This window comes from Natator depressus, chromosome 11 (genome assembly GCF_965152275.1).
Source record: "Natator depressus isolate rNatDep1 chromosome 11, rNatDep2.hap1, whole genome shotgun sequence".
In the NCBI taxonomy this organism is placed as follows: Eukaryota; Metazoa; Chordata; order Testudines; family Cheloniidae; genus Natator; species Natator depressus.
The window spans coordinates 72,522,415-72,535,120 of NC_134244.1; positions in this window are offsets into that span (position 1 = coordinate 72,522,415).

Here is a 12,706-nt window from a genome sequence, read left to right on the forward strand (position 1 = left end):
GTGAGGGCCGAGCGGTTAAGGCGTTGGACTCGAAATCCAATCGGGTTTCCCTGCGCAGGTTCAAATCCCGCTCGCAGCGAGGCCTGTGTTTTAGCCACACTTGCTCACCAGGGCAATACATCTCCACCGACCCTGGGACGCTCTCCATACGCTCCCCACCCCAAGTAAACCCTGTTCTGCTCCTTTCATGGGGATGCCTGGGATGGTGCCTCACGCTGTGTCCCTGCGGTCTCAGCTCCCGAGGCCTCTGCCCCTCACCCAGCACCCCCCGGCTCAGCCCTGCCCCTGGGTGCTGCTCCTCTCCAGCGCGTAGAAGGAGCTGAGCACGGGAAGCCCGTATAAGAGGCCAGGGGAGGCTGAGCCTCCCCCAAAAGGCCGTCCATGCGGGGGGGAAACGCTGGGGATGTGGGGCGGGTCTCCCCTCCGGAGGCCCGTGGGCCCGTGGTCATCTTTCGAGCGCTGGAAGCGAAGCTCCAGAGAAGTGGGGGCCCCGCCTGCACCCCGCTCCCCTCTGCCTCTTAGCCCGATGCCCTGCTCTTGCTCTGCCTCTTCCCATCCCCCCTCCGCCCCTTCCCCCAAGACCTGCGCCCCACCCCCCCTCGGCCTTTTCCCCCGCGGCCCCGTCGTCTCGTGCCTCTTCCTGTCCTGCTCCACCTCCTTCCCCAAGGACCCCACGGCCCCCCGCTCACCGAAGACAGAGAAAAGGGACGGGTGCCTGGCCCCATGGCCCCCCGGTAGCCCCCCTTCGGGGAAAGGGGCAGAAAGGAGCAAGCAGGGGGTGAGTGGAGTCTTGGGGGAAGAGGCGGAGAGGAGCGAGGGGCAGGTAGGGGGACCTCGGGGGCCAGAGGAGTGAACAGTGGGTGGGCGGGGCCTCGGGGGAAGAGGATGACCGGGGGCGGGGCCTCTGTGGCAGGGCCATGCTCTAGGCGCCGGTGGCCCCCCAACTTCTCGGGGTCATCTGAAACCCAGCATGAAGGTGACACAGGGCCTGGTTCTTCTTTGGGCGAAGATTCCATCACACCTTTCCCTTCCTGGCAGTGTGAAGGGGCTGGACGGGGCATAAAGCCCTCCAGACACGGCCAGAGACACGGAAAGGCCGTCAATGCGGAAGAGAATCGGGCCCAGAGTTAGACAAGGGGTGCAGAGAATATTCTGGATTCTGGTCATTGCACTTCATCCTTGCTAGAAATGCTTCCTGTATTTTCTCCATTTCACTCCCTGACTCTCGATCTCTGCCCCTTTCCCCGTTTCGTCCTCAGAATTAGCACGTTCAGCCAGTTAATCGCAGCAATCCCGCCATAACACGGCAGCCTGAAATCTCAGCTCTCCCCCGCCCCTCGCACGAGACCTGCTGCCAGCTGAACTGGAGAAAGAATGGGGAACGACTCTGGTGGAGGGTGTGAAACAGACCCCCGGAAAAGGTGAGTTTTCACAGGGATTTCCTCAAATTAGGAGAAACTTGGGGTCCCAGTTAGTGCCCAGAAAACCCTTCAGGGATCAAACAAACCAGAGGCCCAGCCCACCCCGATCTGGGCTCCACGTGGGAGTGAGCAGGGGGCTGCTGAGACACACACAGACTGCTGGGCACGCACGGACTGTGGCTGGGGAGGGGGCTGCCAGACCTCCCTCGGGTGACCAGACAGCAAGTGTGAAAAATCGGGACAGGGATGGGAGGTAATCGGAGCCTATATAAGAAAAAGACCCCAAAATCGGGACTGTCCCTCTAAAATCGGGACATCTGGCCACCCTAGACCTCCCCCACAGACTGCCACTGAGGGAGGAGGGGGCAGTTGCACAGACCTGCAGTGACCACACGGATTGTGAGGTTTGCTCCCCTCCTGTCTCCAGTGGAGCTGAGGTTTCTCCCTGAGCCTGCTGAGCCCTGTGGCCCTTCCCAGCCATGCCCATGGGAGCAGAAAACACCGAGAGACCAGGCCGGGGAGGTCATATGGTTTATTGGACCCGCTTCTGCTGGGGAGAGAGACCAGGGACTGAGGACGAGCTCTGTGGAGCTCGAAGGCTGGTCTCTCCCCAGCAGAAGTTGGAGAATGAAAGAGATCCCCTCCCCGCCTTGTCTCTCTAATCTCCTGGCACCGACCTTGCAAACAGAGAACTCTGAGGCAGTTCGTGCTTCCGACCGAGCACCAGGAGCCCGTATGTGACACGGACGTTGCATTCATTCAAACAGTGCCTAGCGCAGCTGGGGGACGGGCTTCAAGCTGCTGCCAGCCACAGCCCCTTCTGTGCCCCAAACCGGGGGCGATTGCGCCTACCGGCCAGACCCCTCTGTTCCAGAACGGAGGTGCCCTTTGGTCTCAGCCCGGCGCTCTCACACAACCACAGCAGCTCCAGTCACCGGGTCCCCTCTTGGCGCAGTGGGAGCGGGCAGCAGGACAGAGCAGGCAGGCCACCGAGGGGGAACTGTACTCCGGGAAGCCGTGACTCTGTCAAGGATTTAGGTGTCATACCGGGCGAGCCGCTTAACATCCGCTCCCGGTGCGATGCTGTGGGGAACAGGGCCAAAGCCATCGGTGATGACGGGGGGATTTTCTTGGTTTTTCAATGGTTTGCATGCCGCGTGTGGGACTCAGTTTCCCTGGGTGCTGTTTGTTTAACGAGGTGGCACTGGTGGGAGAGGTAGTTTGTTGTTACAGAGGACCAGCGGTGATCTCGCCTGTCAGTTGGGCCCTCAGGCAAAGGCCTGGAGAATGGATACCCCAGCGACTGGTGAGCGGGAGGCCCAGCTTGGAAGTCACAGCCAGGTCGGGCCAGTAGTAGGACAATGGGCTGAGGAGAGAAGACCCGGTGACTGCTTCCAGCCAGGGGAAAGAAAAGAGGGAGGAGAGGAGAGGCTGAGATAGAGGAGACCCAGGCAGCCTGTTTACCTGGGACAGAAGACAAAGGACACAGGCTTGTGGGAAGCTGATATCGGACGCTTAGCTGGAAAGAGGGGGCTTCTGGACTGGGGAGAGAAAGCAGCCAGAGCCCACACGGGTGCAGGAGAGACCTAGATGGACTGTGCTGAGGGAGGTTAGGCCTGAGGCCCTGAGAGTTTCCTGTGCTGTGTTCAGATGCTCAATAAACCCCTCTCTTTTACGCTGGCTGAGATTCACGGCAGTCTCGGGATCAGGGTTGCGTTCTTCCCTCTGGGAGTAGAGGCCCCAGGGGTCCAGAGTGAGGGGACTCCCTGAGGGGGCCCACGGCAGACAGGCATGCTCAAGGCTCAGAGAAGAGGGGTTCCAGGAGGCGGAAGGGCCTACGGCTTAACCCTTGAGAGAGTGGATCTCCGAGAAGGGTTGTCACACTGAAGGGGGTTCCTCTCAAGGACTGTACGAGGCTGAGAGAGAGCACAAGTCCTGTGAGTCCGTGACGCCATCCATGGATAGATAAACAGAGGATGGAAAGGGAGGTGATTCAGCAGTGGGGAGACTGACACTGGAATACTGCATCCTGTTCTGGTGTCCACATTTCAAAAATAATGTTAAAAAAAATTGGAGAGGGTGCAGAAAAGAGCCATATTTGAGGGATGGAGAAGACTTATAAGGAGGGATTGAAAAACTCAGTCTGTTTAGTTTTTAAAAAGATGGAGAGGTGAGCTGATGGCAGCCTGCAAGTGCCTTCGCTGAGAGAAAACAGCAAGTATTTAAAGGGCTCTTTAGTCTTGCAAAGAAAGGCAGAACAAGAACCAATGGCTGGAAGCAGAAATCAGAAAAATTCTCCTTAGAGCAAGGCAGAGATTTGTAAGAGGGAGGGCGACTCATCACTGGAACAAACTGCCAAGAGAAGTGATGGATTCTCCATCTCTTGATGTCTTCCAATGAAGACTAGATGCCTTTCGGGAAGGTGCTTTCATCAAAAAGCAGCTCTTGTGATACACGGGAGGGCTGGGAGATGCAGGGCGTCATATGAGATGCTCCAATGGTCCCTTCTGGCCTTAAGTCGACTAATTTATGAAAAACTGGTGTTTTATTGTATAGCCGGCTCCACCCCCAGACTCACCAGTCATTGAGTGCGGAGATCCGGGGGCAACAACTCCAAGCTCCACAGAGGCTGGGCAGGGGCAGGACATCAGCTGGGAGGGGAGGGGAGGGGGGGCAGTGACATCACAAAGGCCTTTTGCAGGACCTCAGCCCATTGGGCAAAGGTGGTGGGGAGGGGGTGACCTCACAGAGAGACCCCGACATCAGCGGGGCAGGGCCGAGGTGCAGGGCCAGGGCAGTCGCTGAGACCCCCCCGGCTTTGCAGCCGCACGTCTCCTTCGCCAGGTCTCCCCTCGAGGACGGGGAGAGAATTAGGATTCACGTCGTAGCATGAGGAGGAGCCTGTGTGGAGTTTTCTCCTTTCCTACCCCTGGTTGTGCCCTTAAACGAACTTCCCTTGGACAAGGTCAGAGGCTCCGAGAGGTTTGGAACCTGTTGGGTCTGATGCACCTGCTGCAGGCAGAATTCTCGGCACAGAAAACACTGGCTTAAGGGGGCAGAATTTGATTTCCTACCGAGCACTTTGATGCTTGGAAACATTGGGGACCTTGGGGTTTATCCTTTTTTGGTTTCCCTTTTCCTCTTTCCTCCCTCCTTTCTCCTCTTCTCTTGCTTCTTTTTTCCCTGTTTCCCTCCCTCTACCAAGGAGGGGTGTGTGTGTGGAGGGTGGGCAAGGGCGGGTTGCTCTCATCGCGGGAGGTCCTCACAAAGAGGTGGCTCTGGATCTGAGAGCGATCCCCTCTGATGGTGACCTGGGCCGTCCTGTGGGACCTCTGGTGAGACCTCTCAGCCGCCGGCCCCTCAGCGTCTCGGTGCTGGTTGGCCAAGCGGGGGGCTATCGACAGTGAGGAGACTCAGGTCCTTTTGGTCTCTTTTCAAATCAGGCAAATAAGTCACCATCAATGCAATGTATGGGATTCTTCTTGCTGCTTCAGGGGCGGAAGGAGGCAGGGTCTTGGGGGAAGAGGTGGAGTGCGGCGGGGTCTGGGGCGGAGGGGGGGTTGCCCCGGGCCCGCACCCCCCTCGGGACGGCCTTGGCAGCAGTATTGGTCCCACCCCGCGGCAGGGCCGGGCTGGAGCCAGGTACGGCTGGGACAGGGGAGGGCAGGGCAGGAGGTGGGGGAAAGCTGGGCCGGCGGGAGCCAGGGGAGGTACCTCTCTCCAAGCCAGACCTCGTAACCTGAGATCCAGAGAGGGCTGGGGCTCAGGGCACACCCCTCCCATCGGCCTTTCCCGTTGGTTAGCGTCGGTGTGGAGATGCCTCGCACGCTGGGTTTTGTGGGTCCTACTTTCAGGCACCTCCTTCTTCCTGTAAGCGGGGGAACACTTCCCGCTCTTGTGGGGAACTTTCCTGGCTTCTGCACGACCCCGGTGAAGTGGACTAGCGAAAGGATCTGAGTCCTCGCTCCCACTGCCTTTACCCAGTGGGCTCCCTGCCCTCGAGGACTCCCCTTCCACTCTCCTGTCTGGCAGAGTCCTCGTAACCCCAACCAGGCTGGGCCCAGGATTCCTGGGGGGCTCGACCCCCAACCTTGCTGTGGCCACCTAAGACAGGGGCTAGGGTGTCCCCACTCCGGGGTACTCTCTGCACTGGGCACTTCTCTGACCCACTGACCATTACATACAATTTAAAGAAAATGCAAGTTATTTAATCAACAATTAATTTTAAAAAGAATAAGGAATAATGGGAAACGTGAAAGGAAACGCATCACCCCGCTCTGTGGCAGGGAACATCACAAACAGGGTCTCTGGAACGTCAGGGCAGTTCACAGTCTGTTCCTTGTGAGTCCCAGGCCTCTTCTCCGGCCCTGGGCGTGCTGCAGGGATGCTGCGGGTCGGACCCTTGCTCTGGTGGTGGCCACACGCTCTCATGCTCGAAGTGGCAGGACCCTTCTGCCCAGTGTCGCCCCCGCCCTGTCGGGTTACGATCCAAGCCTGGCCTGCAGAGCCTCTGGGCTGAGACGTCTCCCTGTGCGGGGCCCGCTGCCCAGGGTCCCCCTCGCTCTCCCCAGCTGCTCACCGCACCCAGCTCCGGACTGCTCCCGCCCCAGCCCCACCACTCGGTCTCTGCACGGTTCCTGCTCTGCCCCCAGATCCCTGGGCTGCTTCTCTGGCCCCTCTGGCTCTGGTTGCTCTCAGCACAGGTCTGCTCTCTCTGGTCTGCTTTACTGGTCCCCCTGGATCGGCACAGCTCTTCCCCCCAGCTCAGCTCGGGCCCCTGCTTTCTCTGCTCACACGGAGGACGGGACCCCCCCTGGCCTCCTGACTCCCTCATTAGCCTTCTCGCCCTGTCATTCAGGCTGACCTGGCGTGTTGGCCTCTCCCCATTGTTCCTTGGGACTATCAGTCTCAGGGTCCTGGTTTCCCATCGACCCTTCCCCCTTTTAGGACTGGGAGCTAGCCAACCAAAACACCCCCACTGACTGTTAGTAAGGGGGCAACAGTCCCCTTACATTTAGGCCATAGCTGGGGGGGGGTTGAGGATCGGCAGCATCTCAGTGTCAGATTTAGGTAGCTAAAGTGAAAGTAGCAGCCAAGCCCACCTCAATATTTTTGTGGAGCTAGCCCCTGGTGCCTAACCTATTTTGAAAAACCCACTAGGCCCCCATCTGTGTTGTCAGGTGCCCGATCCCAGACCTACATTATTTTAAACAGATGCTTTTGAAAAACGTACCAAAAGTCTAACGGGCTCTAAAAATCAGCTGAATACATTCCGGGCCTACAAGCACTAAAATACCTTCCTCAAACCAGTGTATGGGGCTTTGAACGGTATCACGACATGGCAGGGGCTGACAGTCAGTGCTAACTGTGTGAAGACCCATTTTTCATGATTCTTGCTAAAGCCAGTCAGCAAATGTCGTCGAGGAGTAAGTGCTGTAATTATGGGGAAGAAAAGTCTGCATTTTTCACACGTAACAGAAGTGGAATAACTGCATTCAAAGATAAAACGATGAAAAACTTGAAAGGCCACAAGCCCACTCAGTCCTACTACTTGTTCAGCCAGTCGCTCAGACAAACAGGTTTGTTGACATTTGCAGGAGCTCATGTTGCCCACTTCTCGTTTACAGTGTCACCTAAAAGGGAGACCAGGCATTCACAGGGCACTGTTGTAGCTGGCATCGCAGGATATTGACAGCCCAGATGTGCTGAAGAATCATACGTCCCTTCGCGTTTCAACCACCATTCCAGAGGTCATGCGTCCGTGTTGATGACAGATTGAGATGTCACCAGCGGAAGGTTGATTTTCTTGTTCGGTGGTTTGGATCTTGTCGTTTCCACATTGGCGTGTTGCTCTTTTCAGACTTCTGAAAGCATGCGCCACACCTCATCCCGCTCAAATTTTGGAGTCCAGTTTCAGACTCTTAACTCTTGGGTCAAATCCTGTGGCTATCTTTAGAAATCTCACATTGGTCCTTCTTGGCCTTTTGTCAGATCTGCAGTGAAAGTGTTCTTAAAACGAACACCACGTGTTGGGTCATCATCTGAGATGGCTAGGAGATGAAATCTGTGGCAGAGTGCAGGTAAAACAGAGCAGGAGACAGACAATTCTCCCCCAAGGAGCTGAGTCACCAATTTAATTCACACATTACTTTTTTTTAACGAGTATCATCAGCATGGAAGCATGTCCTCTGGAATGGTGGCAAAAGCATGCAGGGGCATATGAATGTTTAGCATCCCTGGCACATAACTACCATGCAATGCTGGCTACAAAAGTGCCATGCGAACGCCTCTTCTCAGTGTCCGGTGGCCTTGTAGGCTCTAAACGTTTACATTGTTTTCCTTTTGAGTGCAGTTCTGGAACAAAACAAAAAATCTACATTTGTAAGTTGCACTTTCACGGTCAAGAGCTTGCACTGCAGCACTTTTATGAGGGGAACTGAAAAAGGCTCTTTCTTTTATTACTTTGACAGTGTAAATATTTGTAAAGAATCATCCTAGAAAGGGAGCCCTGTATTCTGTGTTGTAATGGACATCAATATATTTGAAAAAAGTAGAAAAACACCCCAAAATCTTTAATAAATTTCAATTGGTATTCAATGTTTAACAGTGTGATCAATCATAACTAAAAAAATCACAATTAAAAAATTAACCATGATAAATTGCAGTTTTAATTTTTTTAATTGTGATTAATTTTTTTGAGTTAATTGCATGAGTTAATTGCGGTTCTCCCTGCCCCAGCCCAGAGCCTGCACCCAGCACCCAAACTCCATCCCACAGCCTGCACCCCCACCCCCTTCCCACACCCCCCCTCCTGCACCCGAACTCCCTCCTACACCCCCACCCCTTACCCCAGCCCAGAGCCTACAACCAAACTCCGTTCCAGAGCCTGCATCCCCTCCCTCCGCAGCCCCTCCCATCCCCAAACTCCCTCCCAGAGCCTGCACCCCTCCACCCATCCTGCACCCCCACCCTGTGCCCCAGCCCGGAGCCTGCACCCAGTACCCAAACTCCATCCCAGAGCTTGCACCCCAGACTCCATCCTAGAGTGGTGAAGAGGACAGATTATTAACTCATCACAGTGGGTTTCAGCCCCATAGGATCACCTGTCAGGATTTTTCCTTCCTTTAAAGAGGGCAGAACCTAAACCCCATTCAGAAGATGCGGGGAATCTTACAGTAAATTCTTCCCACATAGTCCCCTCTGTAAACTCATCAAGCAGAGCTTGCCTTTGACTGCATTTGACCAATCAGGGGACGTTGCGGGGCAGGGTGACCCATGCAGAAGGGGGTTGTATCTCCCCTCTGAGAACTCCTCCCTCTGTCCTCTACCAATTGAAGTGGGCGTCAGCTCTGTAGGACCACCCCGAGAGGGGATTTGACCAAATACGGGAAGTGCCGCAGTGGAGTGAGCTGCCCACAACAGGATTCCGTGGTCCCTAAAAAGTCCCCACAGCGCCCTCTCCCAGTTGGAGAGGGTTTCACTCCCACCTTAGGCCATCTCAGAAGGGAAACGTGTACCAATCCAGAACAGGTTTAGCCCGAAGGCCTAGGCCACGATTTCTGCAAAAGACAACCTTGGAACGAGACGGGCTCTTCCACGCAGTGTTGAGTTGCGACTTCCAGGAGGATGCTGCCAGCCACGCAAACATGGAGCTCCAGAGATCGGCGGCTTCTGGCCTAGACCTTCGGGCACTGCCTATTCTGATCGGTACGTTTCCCTTCTGGGATGGCCTAAGGGGTGTGTGAAACCCTGACCGATTAGTAGAGGACGGTGGGGGGATTTCATGGAGCGGTGATGGGCCCCTCTTGCGGGCAGGTCACCCCACCACAGCACTTACCCTATTTGGTGAAATCCCCTCTCTGGCTGGTCCTAAGGGGATGAGGCTCAACCCAACTGGGAGGAGCTCTCGGAGGGGTCACATGACCCACTTCCGGATGGGTCACTCTGCCCCAGAACTTTCCCCCATTGCTCAAATCCATTCCTGAGGCAGATGGATGGAGATAAAACACCCCCAGATTGGTAGAGGAGTGGCAGGAGCTCTTAGAGGGGTCACATGCCACTCCTTGCTTCTACTCATATTTGCATCCTGACCCCGAAAATCTTATATCATAGTGTGGGTCTTATGGTGACAGATGAGAGATGCCTTAGGGGTGACGGGGTGAGGTCCCATGGGTGAAACTAAATAACTGTCCTTAGCCTCAGGGTGGTTTGGCCTTATGGCCAGAGCAAAAATGGCTGCCCTCCCACTCAGGGGTGTGTAGCCCAACGCCCAGGGTCCATGCGGCCGCCCGCTCCATCCAGGGCTGTGTGGCCCAACGACCAGAGTCCGTGCGGCCGCCCTCTCCATCGGGGCTGTGTGCCCCAAAGACCAGAGTCCGTGCGGCCGCCCTCTCCGTCCGGGGCTGTGTGGCCCAACGACCACAGTCCGTGCGGCCGCCCTCTCCGTCCGGGGCTGTGTGGCCCAACGGCCAGAGTCCGTGCGGCCGCCCTCTCCGTCGGGGCTGTGTGGCCCAATGACCAGAGTCCGTGCGGACGCCCTCTCCGTCCAGGGCTGTGTGGCCCAACGACCAGAGTCCGTGCGGCCGCCCTCTCCATCGGGGCTGTGTGGCCCAACGACCAGAGTCCGTGCGGCCGCCCTCTCCATCCAGGGCTGTGTGGCCCAACGGCCAGAGTCCGTGCGGCCGCCCTCTCCGTCGGGGCTGTGTGCCCCAAAGACCAGAGTCCGTGCGGCCGCCCTCTCCGTCCGGGGCTGTGTGGCCCAACGACCAGAGTCCGTGCGGCCGCCCTCTCCGTCCGGGGCTGTGTGGCCCAACGGCCAGAGTCCGTGCGGCCGCCCTCTCCGTCGGGGCTGCGTGGCCCAGCGACCAGAGTCCGTGCGGCTGCCCTCTCCATCCAGGGCTGTGTGGCCCAACGGCCAGAGTCCGTGCGGCCGCCCTCTCCGTCAGGGCTGCATGGCCCAACGACCAGAGTCCGTGCGGCTGCCCTCTCCATCCAGGGCTGTGTGGCCCAACGGCCAGAGTCCGTGTGGCCGCCCTCTCCATCCAGGGCTGTGTGGCCCAACGGCCAGAGTCCGTGCGGCTGCCCTCTCCGTCGGGGCTGTGTGCCCCAAAGACCAGAGTCCGTGCGGCCGCCCTCTCCGTCCGGGGCTGTGTGGCCCAATGACCAGAGTCCGTGCGGCCGCCCTCTCCGTCCGGGGCTGTGTGGCCCAACAGCCAGAGTCCGTGCGGCCGCCCTCTCCGTCGGGGCTGCGTGGCCCAACGACCAGAGTCCGTGCGGCTGCCCTCTCCATCCAGGGCTGTGTGGCCCAGTGACCAGAGTCCGTGCGGCCGCCCTCTCCGTCGGGGCTGTGTGGCCCAGCGACCAGAGTCCGTGCGGCTGCCCTTCAATGCAGGGCTGTGTGGCTGAGAGTTCAGAGACAAGATGGTTGCCCCTCCTCTTGGGGCCGTGCAGTCTAGTGGCGCAATGGGGACGTGGGCAGCCACCCGAGGATGGATGGCAGCCAGGGCAGGGAGACCCAGACTCTCCTTACTCCCCCTTGCCCTAGCCCAGGGCCTTGTCCGTGGCCAATGTGTTTGCCGTTGAGTCAGTGGGGATCCAACCAGAACATGCTGACGTCACTCAGCATGACAATGGCTCGTTCACCCAGGTTACTTCAGAGGAGAAGTCTCTAGGCCACGGGCTGGGGGTCTCTGGGCTCCCGGCGTGGGAAACTCCCAGACACTCCGATCTCCCTTGCACGTCTGCAGGCCCCCGGGGGTGCGGCTGGGTCTCGGCGCCTCGGGGCTCTGCAGTCAGGGGCTTCAGCTGCTTCTGGACTGGAGCCTACAATGTGCATCCTCCATTTTCGGCGCTCTGCCTAGCGTGAGCTGAGCTGCTCCCTTTCACACTGGTGCTCCAGTTGTAGCGTGTCCGGCAGGGCTGGGGAGGGGCTTGGCTTCCTCCGCCTAGACTGTGGGGTTATGTGGGGCTGGTTCACCCCGGCACACGCTGCTCGGCCTCTTCTGTCTCCTCCTTCCCATGCAACAGCTGCTTTGCCATCGCACAAGAGATGGGATCAGTGGTGGGCTCAGTTGGCTCCTGTTGGCCTCCAGATGTCTGGAAGAGGGAGAAAGGGCAGGAGCACAAATTAGAAAAACAAACCCTTCAAGCAGGGTAGTTTTCCACAGCACAAAACCACCCCACTTTGCCAATATTCATTTGCAACTTCCCTGAGAGCTGGCATTTCTTAAAGAGAGCACCCAACCCCCCGCAACCTCCACTACCCTGGGGGCTGGCAATGGTTAAAGGGAGTCTGGGAGAATTTCTCCTCTCTCCGCCTGGCTCTGATGAGTGAGGGAATCACATGCGAGAAGCTGTGTGAATGTCGGGCTCTGTGCGGTGGGGTGAGATGTCCTACATGGTGCCCAAAGGTGGGGTTGTCCTGACTCTGCAGTGACTTCATTCTAGGGAGAGAGATGTCAGAGATCAGCTCCAGGGTGCTGCCCTGTAACAGTGTGTGGGAATGGGGCAGAAGTGGGGCAATGGTGCACTCAGGAAAGGAGCAGGGCTTAGGGGGGCCCGAGCTGCAGCCACCAAAGCCCCTGTGTGCTGCGTTCCAGCCGGGCCGGCTCTGCCTGGCTGGGGTGCGGGCGAGGCGGCTCCACGTACTGCCCTTCTTGTCTGCCCCCCCAGCCACGTCGCCGCGACCAGCACCTCACCGGGAACCTCTGCCCGGGGGCTGCTCTTGCCTGTCAGCTCTGCCCCGCCCCGCGTACCTCCCCCAGCAGCTCCCATTGGCCGGGAATTGTTAATCCGGCCCTGGCCCTACTCCCCAGCCTGTTCCAATCCTGCTCTTGACTCCTGACTCCGGCTCCAACCCTTGGCTCCCCTTGGCTCGACCTCCACCACTCTGAGCACGCAGCCCCAGCGACCCTGCTCCAACCACTGGGCCCACCCAGCCGTGCTTTGGCTTCTGACACCAGCGATATGGAGGAGTCGTTCACCTCACCGCTTTCCATGTGTATGGCCCTGCCTTGGTCAGCACTGGTTTTCATCTGCCATTGCGCTGCCCGGTGACATGGCTTGATTAGATCCCTTTGAACTTCTTCAAAGTCTTCTCTAGGCTGATTAATCTGCATAATTTTGTGTCATCTGCCAATATCCACCTTGTTGTTCAGCCCCGGTTCCAAACATAAGAAAGGCCAGACTGGGTCAGAGGAAAGGTCCATCTAGCCCAGTATCCTGTCTTCTGACAGTGGCCACTGCCAGGTGCCCCAGAGGGAATCAACAGACAAGACTCATCCAGT